This window comes from Musca autumnalis, unplaced genomic scaffold (assembly GCF_047663935.1).
Source record: "Musca autumnalis isolate F117 unplaced genomic scaffold, ASM4766393v1 scaffold_2, whole genome shotgun sequence".
NCBI lineage: Eukaryota > Metazoa > Arthropoda > Insecta > Diptera > Muscidae > Musca > Musca autumnalis.
In genome coordinates, this window is record NW_027411755.1 from 179,391,336 (window position 1) to 179,404,683 (window position 13,348).

A 13,348-nucleotide genomic window follows, 5' to 3' on the forward strand; every position below is an offset into this window, starting at 1 on the left:
AAAAATCCACGTTTATTGTGGTCTTTGGTAGGTCCTAAAGCTCTTTAAAAAATCCAAGGTCTATGGTAGGTCCTAAAGCTCTTTAAAAAATCCACGTTTATTGTGGTCTTTGGTAGGTCCTAAAGCTCTTTAAAAAATCCAAGGTCTATGGTAGGTCCTAAAGCTCTTTAAAAAATCCACGTTTATTGTGGTCTTTGGTAGGCCCCAAAATTCTTTAAAAAATCCAAAGTTATTGTGGTCTTTGGTAGGCCCCAAAATTCTTTAAAAAATCCAAAGTTATTGTGGTCTTTGGTAGGCCCCAAAATTCTTTAAAAAATCCACAGTTATTGTGGTCTGTAGTAGGTCGCAAAATTGTTTAAAAAATCCACGTTTATTGTGGTCTTTGGTAGGTCGCAAAATTCTTTAAAAAATCCACGTTTATTGTGGTCTTTGGTAGGTCGCAAAATTCTTTAAAAAATCCACGTTTACTGTGGTCTTTGGTAGGCCCCAAAATTCTTTAAAAAATCCACAGTTATTGTGGTCTGTAGTAGGTCGCAAAATTGTTTAAAAATCCACGTTTATTGTGGTCTGTGGTAGGTCGCAAAATTGTTTAAAAAATCCACGTTTATTGTGGTCTTTGGTAGGTCGCAAAATTCTTTAAAAAATCCACGTTTATTGTCCCAAAATTCTTTAAAAAATCCACGTTTATTGTCCCAAAATTCTTTAAAAAATCCACAGTTATTGTGGTCTGTGGTAGGTCGCAAAATTCTTTAAAAAATCCACGTTTATTGTGGTCTTTGGTAGGTCCCAGAATTCTTTAAAAAATCTACGTTTATTGTGGTCTTTGGTAGGTCCCAAAATTCTTTAAAAAATCCTCGTTTATTGTGGTCTTTGGTAGGACCCAAAATTCTTTAAAAAATCCACGTTTATTGTGGTCTTTGGTAGGTCCCAAAATTCTTAAAAAAATCCACGTTTATTGTGGTCTTTGGTAGGTCCCAAAATTCTTTAAAAAATCCTCGTTTATTGTGGTCTTTGGTAGGTCCCAAAATTCTTTAAAAAATCCACGTTTATTGTGGTCTTTGGTAGGTCCCAAAATTCTTTAAAAAATCCACGTTTATTGTGGTCTGTGGTAGGTCCCAAAATTCTTTAAAAAATCCACGTTTATTGTGGTCTTTGGTAGGTCCCAAAATTCTTTAAAAAATCCACGTTTATTGTGGTCTTTGGTAGGTCCCAAAATTCTTTAAAAAATCCACGTTTATTGTGGTCTTTGGTAGGTCCCAAAATTCTTTAAAAAATCCACGTTTATTGTGGTCTTTGGTAGGTCCCAAAATTCTTTAAAAAATCCACGTTTATTGTGGTCTTTGGTAGGTCCCAAAATTCTTTAAAAAATCCACGTTTATTGTGGTCTTTGGTAGGTCCCAAAATTCTTTAAAAAATCCACGTTTATTGTGGTCTTTGGTAGGTCCCAAAATTCTTTAAAAAATCCACGTTTATTGTGGTCTTTGGTAGGTCCTAAAGCTCTTTAAAAAATCCAAGGTCTGTGGTAGGTCCTAAAGCTCTTTAAAAAATCCACGTTTATTGTGGTCTTTGGTAGGCCCCAAAATTCTTTAAAAAATCCAAAGTTATTGTGGTCTTTGGTAGGCCCCAAAATTCTTTAAAAAATCCACAGTTATTGTGGTCTGTAGTAGGTCGCAAAATTGTTTAAAAAATCCACGTTTATTGTGGTCTGTAGTAGGTCGCAAAATTGTTTAAAAAATCCACGTTTATTGTGGTCTTTGGTAGGCCCCAAAATTCTTTAAAAATTCCACAGTTATTGTGGTCTGTAGTAGGTCGCAAAATTGTTTAAAAAATCCACGTTTATTGTGGTCTGTGGTAGGTCGCAAAATTGTTTAAAAAATCCACGTTTATTGTGGTCTTTGGTAGGTCGCAAAATTCTTTAAAAAATCCACGTTTATTGTCCCAAAATTCTTTAAAAAATCCACAGTTATTGTGGTCTGTGGTAGGTCGTAAAATTCTTTAAAAAATCCACGTTTATTGTGGTCTGTGGTAGGTCGCAAAATTCTTTAAAAAATCCACGTTTATTGTGGTCTTTGGTAGGTCCCAGAATTCTTTAAAAAATCCACGTTTATTGTGGTCTTTGGTAGGTCCCAAAATTCTTTAAAAAATCCACGTTTATTGTGGTATTTGGTAGGTCCCAAAATTCTTAAAAAAATCCACGTTTATTGTGGTCTTTGGTAGGTCCCAAAATTCTTTAAAAAATCCTCGTTTATTGTGGTCTTTGGTAGGTCCCAAAATTCTTTAAAAAATCCACGTTTATTGTGGTCTTTGGTAGGTCCCAAAATTCTTTAAAAAATCCACGTTTATTGTGGTCTTTGGTAGGATCTAAAATTCTTTAAAAAATCCACGTTTATTATGGTCTTTGGTAGGATCTAAACTTCTTTAAAAAATCCACGTTTATTGTGGTCTTTGGTAGGTCCCAAAATTCTTTAAAAAATCCACGTTTATTATGGTCTTTGGTAGGTCCCAAAATTCTTTAAAAAATCCACGTTTATTATGGTCTTTGGTAGGATCTAAAATTCTTTAAAAAATCCATTTTTATTATGATCTTTGGTAGGATCTAAAATTCTTTAAAACATCCACGTTTATTGTGGTCTTTGGTAGGTCCCAAAATTCTTTAAAAAATCCACCTTTATTTTGGAATTGGGAAGGTCCCAAAATTCTTTAAAAAATCCACGTTTATTGTGGTCTTTGGTAGGTACCAAAATTCTTTAAAAAATCCACCTTTATTTTGGAATTGGGAAGGTCCCAAAATTCTTTAAAAAATCCACGTTTATTGTGGTCTTTGGTAGGTCCCAAAATTCTTTAAAAAATCCACGTTTATTGTGGTCTTTGGTAGGTCCCAAAATTCTTTAAAAAATCCACGTTTATTGTGGTCTTTGGTAGGTCCCAAAATTCTTTAAAAAATCCACGTTTATTGTGGTCTTTGGTAGGTCCCAAAATTCTTTAAAAAATCCACGTTTATTGTGGTCTTTGGTAGGTCCCAAAATTCTTTAAAAAATCCACGTTTATTGTGGTCTTTGGTAGGTCCCAAAATTCTTTAAAAAATCCACGTTTATTGTGGTCTTTGGTAGGTCCCAAAATTCTTTAAAAAATCCACGTTTATTGTGGTCTTTGGTAGGTCCCAAAATTCTTTAAAAAATCCACGTTTATTGTGGTCTTTGGTAGGTACCAAAATTCTTTAAAATATCCACGTTTATTGTGGTCTTTGGTAGGTACCAAAATTCTTTAAAAAATCCACGTTTATTGTGGTCTTTGGTAGGTCCCAAAATTCTTTAAAAAATCCACGTTTATTGTGGTCTTTGGTAGGTCCCAAAATTCTTTAAAAAATCCACGTTTATTGTGGTCTTTGGTAGGTCTTAAAATTCTTTAAAAAATCCACGTTTATTGTGGTCTTTGGTAGGTCCCAAAATTCTTTAAAAAATCCACGTTTATTGTGGTCTTTGGTAGGTCCCAAAATTCTTTAAAAAATCCACGTTTATTGTGGTCTTTGGTAGGTCTTAAAATTCTTTAAAAAATCCACGTTTATTGTGGTCTTTGGTAGGTCCCAAAATTCTTTAAAAAATCCACGTTTATTGTGGTCTTTGGTAGGTCCCAAAATTCTTTAAAAAATCCACGTTTATTGTGGTCTTTGGTAGGTACCAAAATTCTTTAAAATATCCACGTTTATTGTGGTCTTTGGTAGGTACCAAAATTCTTTAAAAAATCCACCTTTATTTTGGAATTGGGAAGGTCCCAAAATTCTTTAAAAAATCCACGTTTATTGTGGAATTGGGAAGGTCCCAAAATTCTTTAAAAAATCCACGTTTATTGTGGTCTTTGGTAGGTCCCAAAATTCTTAAAAAAATCCACGTTTATTGTGTTGTTTGGTTGCTCCTAAAATTCTTTAAAAAATTCACGTTTATTGTGTTGTTTGGTTGCTCCTCAAATTCTTTAAAACATCCGCGTCTATTGTGTTGTTCGGTTGCTCCAAAAATTCTTAAAAAAATCCACGTTTATTGTGTTGTTTGGTTGCTCCAAAAATTCTTTAAAAAATCCACGTTTATTGTGTTGTTTGGTTGCTCCTAAAATTCTTTAAAAAATTCACGTTTATTGTGTTGTTTGGTTGCTCCTCAAATTCTTTAAAACATCCGCGTCTATTGTGTTGTTCGGTTGCTCCTAAAATTCTTTAAAAAATCCACGTTTATTGTGTTGGTAGGTTGCTCCTAAAATTCTTTAAAAAATCCACGTTTATTGTGTTGGTTGGTTGCTCTTAAAATTCTTTAAAAAATCCAAGTTTATTGTGTTGTTCGGTTGCTCCTAAAATTCTTTAAAAAATCTACGTTTATTGTCTTGGTAGGTTGCTCCTAAAATTCTTTAAAAAATCCACGTTTATTGTGTTGTTCGGTTGCTCCTAAAATTCTTTAAAAAATCCACGCTTATTGTGTTGTTTGGTTGCTACTAAAATTCTTTAAAAAAAATCCACGCTTATTGTGTTGTTTGGTTGCTCCTAAAATTCTTTAAAAAAATCCACGTTTATTTTTTAAGTGTTTTCGATTGTCACGGAATTTCCGAAGACATTCCAAAGACCTTCATTAAATCATAGAAGGTGCACAATTCCTTAAATTCTTGACAATCCTTTTTTGTTTTGCTGCTAAAGTATTTTTATGTCTCACATTCTTTTGCCTCCATTGGTGGTGGTGACAAGCAGGAAAGCCATCATTAACATCTGTTTATTGTGCGTTTCTTCAAACCATGAGTTCACCTTGCCCCCTCAGACTAACACTAATCCCTACAGATAGCCTTGCTTTATATACCGTCTAATAATATATAAGGTATTGTTATATAAGTGTATAACTCTAATAACAATTGTTTTCATTGTGAATTATATAAACACAAGGATAAAAAGAAAACTTTTCCTATTTCGCAGCTCCCCCCATCTAAAATCATCCTTTCTTTCAGTTTTGTTTGTTGTTGTTTTCATTATTATTATTGTATTGTGTGCTGTAACACACTTCACATACCAAAGCTTTGATGCTTGTCTTCTTCCTTTCTGTTTTTTCCCTTTTCCCCTTTATCACCATGACATCCTTAATTCCTGGTGTCCATTTTTTTGGGTGTGAGTTTGTGCTAAATGCCGGCTACGCAATTTTTTCATCTCCAAGCAACTTGACAAACACACGCTTCTCCCACACTCCATTCTGCTCCAATTTGCCGGTTAATATTTCTCTATTCCTTCTTGACTGCAAATATTTTTGCTTAGCAGCCGGCAATGGTTGCCATTCCGCACATTATGGCCAAGCAAAATATACTATACGTCTTCTCTATTTTGTTGGCATCACGAATCTGGTCCTGGTTTCGACTTTTTGTTTTTGTCATAACCGGCTTTGGCATTTGTTGTGTCGCATCTTTTAAAATAACAACAATTTTAACACTGACATAGCTTTCTCTTCCCCTCTCTTTGCGTGTGTGCGTATTTCTCTTTCTGTTTTCTATATGCCGCCTTATATTTCATTTATGTCATCCATTTCGTCCTACAGATGATGGTGATGATGAGGTTGTGGAAGAGAATAACAACAATCGTCCGCCGCTTGGTGTGTCCTTCCAATCTCCAATGTTTTGGTATAATAACTGGATGGTTAACCGGCGAGATGTAAAGTATGGATATACAAATGTTGCGGACAAACACACCCTAACTCTCTCTCTCTCTCGGTCTGGTTTGGAGAGATGTAGTCTTTGCCAGATGGAGAGAATCTAATCGAACAAATTTTAATATTAGAACGCCCTCGAAATTTAAGAGGATTATATTGAAATGGTAATACGGCTTGGTGTTGCTTTTGGAATCGTAAATAGGGTGTCCTTTATATTTAATTTGTGGCTAAAAACTTATTTACTCAACTATTCTTAATTAATGATTCAATAAGACTAGTTTTTTTTTATGTTCTGTGGCTGTCACCAGATCAGACCAACATAATTTGTCAAGGTCTACATTCCGCCCTTTAAAAGCAATGCACCAGTTATCATAAATCCCCGATCGGACAATGGAGACTTCTCTCATACACGGAGAAAAAATGCACTAAACAAATACATTTTTGGGTGCAAACAAATATATTTTGGGCCCAAACATATTATGTTTGGATTCAAACACATATTTGAACCGCAGACCTCCTGAATGCAAAGCGGACGTGCTAACCACAGGACCACGGTGGCTCCCATCTCAAGCTTATGCCACTTGCTACAAGAAGATAACATTTACGACGAATTCAATGATCATCACGAGATTAGTTATTCCCAACTTCCGAAAGATCCTGGCGGTGTACGTATTGCACACCACATAAATGAATCCGACAGCGCCTCCAACAACGAGAATTTCTCTACAAGAATTAATGAGGAAGATTCGAGCTCTCCATCGTCAGCGCCACCAATAACAAGGATTTTTCTACAAGAATTAATGAGAAATGTTCGAACTCTCCATCGTCAGCGCCTCCAATAACGAGGATTTCTGTACATGAATTAATGAGGAATGTTCAAGCTCTCCATCATCAGCGCCTCCAATAACGAGGATTTCTCTACATGAATTAATGAGGAATGTTCGAGGTCTCCATCGTCAGCGCCTCCAACAACGAGGATTTCTCTACAAGAATTAATGAGGAATGTTCGAGCTCTCCATCGTCAGCGCCTCCAATAACAAGGATTTCTTTACAAGAATTAATGAGGAATGTTCTAGCTCTCCATCGTCAATACATCGCTGCTCCCTGTCACATCCTGGCAAAACAAAGGTCGCATTTATTTTAAACTTTATTCCAATCCTGGATTTCGTTGAGTCCGATCAACTAGCCTTCACGAATTTTATTATAATTCAACTGAAATGGCTTCACAAAATTAATTGGGGACCCTCATGCCCCAGAACGGGTAAGAAAATATTCAGGAAAGCAGTTCTCAAAGCGGCTAAACCTTTTATTTAAGCGGACTTAAAAAGGGATTAAACGTCTACATTCAGCTCGTTAACTGCGTTTTGGTCCGTTGTCACCCCAGCATAATAGACCTGCTGCATTGAGATAACAAAATTGTTCTTGACAAATTCAACGCTCATCGGAACGATGCATTCGGTCGGTATCCCTGGTAAGATAGTCTGGTTTTGCCTCCATCACATAGGTAATATCTCCGGACATTTCCATCGTCAGGGCATTGCACCTCACTGGTACATCTTGGCAAACAAAGGTCTCAATAAATTCAGACCCTATTCCAATCCTGGTCACTATAGAGTTACTCGGTCATTTTGTTGAGCCCGACTAACTCACGTTCATGAACTATAATGACGTCAAATGGAATGGCTTCACAAAATTCATTGAGAACTCCCACCGTCCACTGCCGCTGCCCTCATGCGCCAGAGAGGATGAGAAAATATTCGGGGAAGCAAAGCGGCTAAGCGTTTTATTCTAGCGTACAGAATTTCTTTTATAAGACCAAAAATTCCATACAGGGCATTCCGATTGGCACAAAAACCCGACCAAATTCGTTCCGAAAACCCAGCTGATGAAAGAATTGATCACCAGAATGCAGACAGAGATTGGCGTGCTTGTTGTTGAGCACAAGCGCTTCAAATTGTATCCTGTGCAATATCAACTTGAAGCAGCTTTGGTTTGGTATAAAGAGGTTACTTACTTACTTAGCTGGCCCATTACAGAACATTTGTTCTATAGGCCGAACTAAGAAGAGATCTCCATTCCTCTCTATTTGTTGCTTCGCACTCTGGAATACCGCGCCTTTTCATCTCATCATCCACTTGTTTGCGCCATCTATTCCTTGGCCTGCCAATTCTGCGTGGACAGCCAAGCGGTCCGTATTTATACGCCTTTTTAGCGGGTTCATCATTGCCCATTCTTATGATATGGCCTAGCCAACGCAATCGCTACATCTCGATACGTTTAACAATATTGATGTCGTTGTATAGCAGATACAGCTCGTGGTTCATGCGACGTCGATATCCATCGTCAACGCAGATTGGTCCGTAGATCTTTCTAAGAAATTTTCTCTCAAACACACCAAGCACTGCCATGTCTGCTTGCGCAAGTACCCAGGCTTCGGAGCCATACATCAGCACGGGTAGTATCAGTGTTTTGTAGAGCGTTATTTTTGTTTGACGAGACGTGGCTTTGTTTTTAAACTGCTTACTTAAACCAAAGTAGCATCTGTTGGCCAATACAATTTTTCTTTTTATTTCACAACTGATGTCGTTTGTTGTGTTTACGGAGGTGCCGAGGTAGACGAAGTCTTTTACTACCTCAATATTATAGGAACCAACTTCCACAGTCGGTCCGAGCTCAATGGAGGCAGACGAAGTCTTTTACTACCTCAATATTATAGGAACCAACTTCCACAGTCGCTCCGAGCTCAATGGACGCATTGCGCGTCGACACCATCAATTTGGTCTTCTCACCGTTTACCGCCAGACCCACTTTAGCAGATTATCCTTCGACCTTCATAAAGGTATCAGTTACTTATTTTACTGATCGGCCCATGATGTCTATATCATCAGCATAAGCAAGTAACATGTGGCTATTGGTGTAGATTGTGCCACTTTTTTTGGCGTTTGCCTCTCGTATAACCTTTTCCAGCAGGATGTTGAAGAGATCACACGAAAGGCTGTCTCCTTGTCTTAAACCTCTTTTGGTACCAAACTCTTCGGATAGGATCTTTCCTATTTTAACTGAGGACCTCGTGTCAGTTAAAGTCATTTTACAAAGCCGGATGAGCTTTGCGGGGATACCAAATTCAGACATGGCTTGGAATACCTTTGAACGCAGCGGGCTGTCGAAGGTTGTTTTATAATCGACAAAAAGGTGGTAGGTGTCGATCTGCATCTCTTGGGTCTTCTCCAGGATTTGCCGCAGGGTAAATATCTGGTCAATGGTGGACTTGCCAGGTCTAAAGCCGCATTGGTATGGTCGAATTATCTCGTTAACCATAGGCTTTAGTCGTTCGCACAATATCCCTGACACGATCATGTAGGCAATAGGGAGTAGACTTATGCCCCTATAGTTAGAGCATACAGTCTTATCTCCCTTCTTGTGGACGGGGCACAGGATACTCAGGTTCCAATCGTCGGGTACTCGTTCTTCCTGCCAGATGATGCTAACTAGCTGATGAATACACCTTATCAGCGTGTCGCCTCCGGTTTTGAACAGCTCGGCTGGTAAGCCATCGGCCCCTGCCGCCTTATTATTCTTCAGCCGATCTATTGCTGTCCGTACCTCATCTTGGCTGGACGGTCTACATTCAATACCATCTTCTGGGATTGGGACTGTGGTATCTTCGTCGTCTTCGCTGCTATTGGATACCAACAGATTTGAAAAATGTTCTTTCCATATCCTGAGTACACTATCTGTATCAGTTACCAAATTACCTTGCTGGTCTCTACAGGAGGATGTGCCTGTACCAAAGCCATCTGTTTGATGTTTCACTCTTTGGTAGAATTTTCGGACTTCATTCTGGCTCCTGTACATCTCGATTTTTTCACACTCCAGCTTTTCCATCTCTCTCTTTTTCCTGCGGAAAAGACGTTTCTTCTCTCTCCTTTTCTCCCTGTATCTCTTTCGTGCGCTACGCGTTGCTACGGATTGTAAAGTAGTCCTATATGCCGCATTTTTCTCTTCGGTGGCAGCACGACACTCCTGAACATACCATGGATTCCTTGGTGGAGGTCTCTGGTATCCATGTATGGATTTTGCGGCTGTTTGCATGGAGTGGGCAAGGCTTTGCCATTGCGCTGATATGTTATCGGGATGATGAGTGCTTTGATTAAGCAATTGGGCTAGTTGAGTTGTGATTGCGCCTAACTTTCGTGTTGTGTCTGTTCGTACTTTGTTTGCTACGTTTAAGCGGGTGCGTACCTTTGCTGCAACAAGGTAGTGGTCCGAATCAATGTTTGCGCCTCGGAAGGATCGTATATCCAACACGCTCGATGAATGATAGATGGAAGCTCTCACAACATGATCAATTTGATTTCTTGTTTTCTAATCTGGAGACAGCCAGGTGCCCTTATGAATATCGAGATGATTAAATCTGGTACTGCTAACTACCATGTTTTTTGCAGCTGCAAAGTCTATCAGCCACATCCCATTGTCAGATATTTCACTGTGGAGACTGAATTTCCCGACTGTTGGGCCAAAGATATTCTCCTTTCCAATTTTGGCATTAAAATCGCATAGAATGATTTTAATGTCATGGGCAGGGCAACGGTCATATGTTTCTTCTAAGCGCTCGTAAAATATATCTTTGGTCAGTTCGTCCTTTTCTTCAGTGGGAGCATGAGCGCAAATTAAGCTGATGTTGATGAATTTAGCTTTTATTCGAATTGCAGCAAGTCTTTCATTCACTGGGGTGAAGCTGGATACAAGATGTTTTAGTCTCCGACTAACTACGAATCCGCAACCAAACTCATGCTTTACGTCATGGCAGCTATAATACAGTGCGTCACCTTTAGGTGTTGTTGTGACGCCTTTCCCAATCCATCGTATTTCCTGTATGGCAGTAATATCGGCCTTGTACTTTTCAAGTACGTCTGCCAATGCGAAAACTGACTGCACCTTCTCTATAATGAGTGCGAACATTCCAGGTGCAGATTCGCAGATCATAGTCCTTAAAACGTTTGCGGGGTTCGTCAACTTTAGAGGGGTTTGTTTTTCTATTCTTTCGTTTTTTCATAGTAGGCTGTTTTTTCTAGGGGAGGGTTACTAACCCGACGCCCAAAACCAAGTTTTTAACGTTCTTATGGGTGAACGCGCGGCACATGTTAGCTCACTACCTTTAGCGGGTGTTAAAGGCAGTTCCCCAGGTGACACCACGGGGAGGTCAGTGTCCACTTGGGATGAAAGAGGGACCAAGATAAATCCTGGGCTTTGCCATGTTAAAACCGGTCAGGACCGTTGCTTGGTATCTTCCATCCCCTACTGATATAATGTTTCAAATTGTAGGTGCTTATCAATTTTTTGTTGAAAAACTTGTGGTTATATTGACTAAAAATTTTGTTTGATAAAAAAGATTTAAAAGATTTTGTTTGATAAAAAAATTATATTGATGATTAAACCAATTGTTGAAGTTGATAAAAAATGTTTATATGTTTTATACTCGATTGAACACTTCCATCTTGCTATTCACCAACATGGTTTTAAAGAAGTGCGTAGCACAACAACAGCCTTACAGATGACAAGGAATATTGTGAATGACCCAAATAAACGGCAGTCTCCAGAACGGACTATTGCGGCATTTTAACTGACTAGAGTACAAGAATTAGAATTTATTCAACTAATTATTCCAGACATCTGGGGTGTTGTCCGTGTTATTCCTACTCTGAATCCCTCTAAATCTGCTGTCAATGAAGAATGATACCGCACGGTTTTTTTTTTCTTTAACCCCCAGCCAAAGTTTTAGCAACCTTGTTGCTCCAACCCCTGAAAAAGCAGTTCCATTTTCCTACCTACCAACAAGAGTTTTTTCAGGTGATTTCATCTAATCTGACCAGACCATATGAATTGTTGCAATGCATAATAGTTTTTGGTAAAAAAAGATTATAAATATTGTAAGAATTTATAATAGGTTTGGTCAAAAGTAACAATATTTATTGTTACAATACACAATGTTCTTGGTCAATATGGACAAAAATAAATGATTAGAATTCATAATTGTTTTGGTTACCAGTAACAACATTTATTGTTGCAATGCACAACAGTTTTGGTCAAAATTGACAATACATATTTTTGAATTAGAATAGTTGTGGTAATAATTTACAATATTCTTTGCAAAAATTAACTATAGTTTTGGTCAAATATAAAAATTCACAATATTTTTGTTCAAAAGTAAAAATAAACAACTAATATTTTATTATTTAGAAGATTTGTAATTAGAAGTAGGAATATTTATTGTAAACATTTTAATAACATATGCCAACAACGCTCTGTTGAAGCTCCTATTGTATGTGTGAATAGGATTGTATCCAAAGTTCCTCTGTCTTATTTGAAGAAACTTTAATTCAACAGTTTTTACATTATTATTTTTTGAATTTTTGGAATGCAATTATGATCTATGGTTAAAATCAATTGAGATGTCGCAGTTTATTCGGCTACACATTTCCTACAACATGCACATAAATATTTTATACATATTTTCAATTCTTTTTTTAAATTAATTCATACATACTTATTTTTGCTAACAACTGTCTTTTAATTTTTATTTTTCGTTCGTTTTGGGTATTTTATTTTCAACGTCTGGTAACTCGGGATTTTATAAAAACAATAGATGTTATTCTTTATTGCGTCTTTCTCTTGATATTTTTTTGGTTGGAAGATTTTCAACTAATAACAAATGTTTCTGTGCGCACGTTCCGGATTTGTGTACCGGTAAACGTACGGAACTATTTGTTTTGAAAAGAGAAGGATTGATACTCTTGTTTACGGATTACATTTGCATCTTCCATATAAGGCATTTCCGATATTTTTTTTTTTATTATTCTCTTTATTTACAATCTATCCTCAAGGATAATAAGCAAATGATATGGTTATATTACAAGTGACAGAAATTATATACATCCAGTGACATACATAATCAAAATTATAAAATATACATATATGTACATATATCGGTTAATGGTTATTTACAAATGGTTACAAATCTATTAATTAATGCAGTATTATGTATTTTACAAATGTATTGACTTATTTAATGGCTATTTACAAAAAAATTTGGATGCTTTAGCAACTATGAACGGAATGGGAGATCCAATACGTGATACCTTTTAAGTCTTCGTGTTTCATCCGATGTATCGAGTAGAGATATTGCTAAAATATTAACATGATCGCTAAGTCGTTGAACATATTTTTCGCTATAATTTTTTATTTCCTCTCGAACCTTTAAAATTGATAAGTCTCTCCGAATGGAATCATTTCTGATATACCATGGGGCATTTGTAATAAGTCGAAGTGTTTTTGACTGGTATCTTTCAAGAATTTCTACGTTTGAATTACTTGCAGTGCCCCATAATTGGATACCGTAAGTCCAGATAGGCTTTAGAATACATTTATATAATCTAAGTTTGTTTTCAAGGGTAAGTTTTGATGATGGACCAATGAGCCAATTTACTTTACGCGTTTTAATTTTAAGTTGATTGGACTTATTCTTTATGTGGTCTTTCCAAGTTAGTCGCCTATCTAATACCATTCCAAGGTATTTCACATTTTCACTAACAGGAATTAGGTTACCTCCTATAGAAACGGGAGCACAGTTACCATGTCTCAAGGCAAATGTTACCTGTTTTGATTTGTCTGAATTAACTTTT

At 37.0% G+C, this 13,348-nt stretch overlaps 1 protein-coding gene across 1 annotated transcript in view; it reads left to right on the plus strand.

Annotated features, from left to right (window-relative positions):
* Positions 1-13,348, plus strand: part of Btk (tyrosine-protein kinase Btk29A) — a 533,208-nt gene that overhangs the window by 36,815 nt on the left and 483,045 nt on the right. The window lies entirely within an intron of this gene.